The sequence below is a fragment of the Adiantum capillus-veneris genome, chromosome 26 (genome assembly GCF_014529385.1).
Source record: "Adiantum capillus-veneris isolate H3 chromosome 26, ASM1452938v2, whole genome shotgun sequence".
NCBI lineage: Eukaryota > Viridiplantae > Streptophyta > Polypodiopsida > Polypodiales > Pteridaceae > Adiantum > Adiantum capillus-veneris.
The window spans coordinates 130,708,475-130,710,197 of NC_140956.1; the positions used below are offsets into that span (position 1 = coordinate 130,708,475).

Below are 1,723 nucleotides of genomic sequence, written 5' to 3' on the forward strand. Positions count from 1 at the left end.
ACCATCCCTTTGATGTACATTTGCTTCTCTTTCCCTATTTGCCATTTCATGCCTTCTCACCTTCTTTCTCCATTGCTCTCTAGCAACCTTCACTGCCTCATTGTAGGTCCCTGGGTCCTTGAGCTCCACCTTGTCTCTAATGCTTTGATGTAAGACAACCACAAACCTATCTTTCTTCAAGAAATCAGGGGGCATTTGATTCTCTTCAAGTCCCTTTATGATCTTTCTCCAACAAGCTTCAAACCTGTTTATGTGCACATTGATGTCTTCATGTTCTCCTTGTTGCAGCTTGCTTAGCTCTCTCCACAAATACTCAGGATCATCCTCCTTCTCAAACTCTTCTCTCAAGGAATGAGAAATAAGATTCCAATCTCCCTTTACACCACCTTCAAGCCTATCTTCATACCATTCACGTGCTTCACCTTCAAGTAGCAAACTCACCAAACGTACCTTGAATGCACCATCGTCCCTATTGCTCTTCAATGCAATCAATTCGATCCTTCGGATGAACTTGTCCACATCTTCTCCTTTCCCACCCTTGAAGACTTCATACCCATCTCCCGCCATAGGCCTTGAGTTGATCTTCAAATGGATGCCAATCTGTAGATCAAAACCCTGTTAGAAGGATTATCTTCTCCTCAGTGGGGGCACCAGTTTATGTGAAGGAGTGGGGGGTTGGCCTCTACAACACCTCAAACCAACACCAAGAAAAGAGGATGAAGAGTATAGATCTCTCAAGATAATATGGGCTGATCTTCTCTCACGAATTTTCTCAATTTCACACACACTCAACCTCGACTAGCTCCGACTAGCTTCCCTCTACACCGCTACAACTCCTGCTACACTCCATTGCACTCAAAGACACCAAGGAAGCAATAAAATCAAGGAAAAAAGTGAGAAAAAAACCATGGAAATCTCTGCACTTTTGACCATAACTCAAAGAGCTTCACTTCTTTTCAAACGCCCTTCCATGTGCTAGTAGGGCTTCCATAGGCGCTCCAATATATACACATAGCTTGACCAAAACCCACTCAAATCAAGCTTAATTTGAAAACCCACAAAGTTCAGCAAAAAAATTCAAAAAAGGTGATGGAAAACTTGGGGGAAACCTTGCCCTTTGATATATGTACAAGCAAGGCATTGCAGCACATAGTTTACCCTCGACTAGCTGCACCACAAGGAGCTGCACACACCATAGCCACCATACCTCAAAACAAGATGAAGAGAGGTCAATATGCAGAGCTAAGCACCCACTTTCATCAGCCCATTGAGGAGAGACACACTCTCAACTCACCACATCGGGCCCTCGACTAGCAAGACAGGCTGCTCTACTCCCAAACGCCTCTATCCCTCGCGGCAATCAGGGCTTCTTGCTGCTAGATCTTCCTCTGTCAAATCCCCCACTCATTCATGACCTCAAGCTGATAAAAACTCCATTTTGTTCATATTTTTCAAGTACTAAGTGACTCTTTCAAGTCTCAACACGTCTATGTACAAAAACAGCAAAACTATGCACCCCGCACAACTGGCCCGCATGCGTAGAGACAGCTGGCACACACCGCCTTTGTACACTTTGTACAAGCATGCTTTATTTACATATAAGGGACCCAAAAGCATTAAAAAACCCTTTCCAAATTCTTTAAGGTGGCTTGCATCATTCTGTAAAAACACGTCACAACGTCATGATGCTCAAGAGTACGTACTAAACTATAAGGCAGAGAGA

The 1,723-nt window shown here is 43.8% G+C and overlaps 1 pseudogene; it reads right to left on the reverse strand.

Annotated features, from left to right (window-relative positions):
* Window positions 1-215: 215 nt before the first annotated feature.
* LOC147424212 (uncharacterized) lies at window positions 216-567 on the reverse strand (annotated as a pseudogene).
* Window positions 568-1,723: the final 1,156 nt, after the last annotated feature.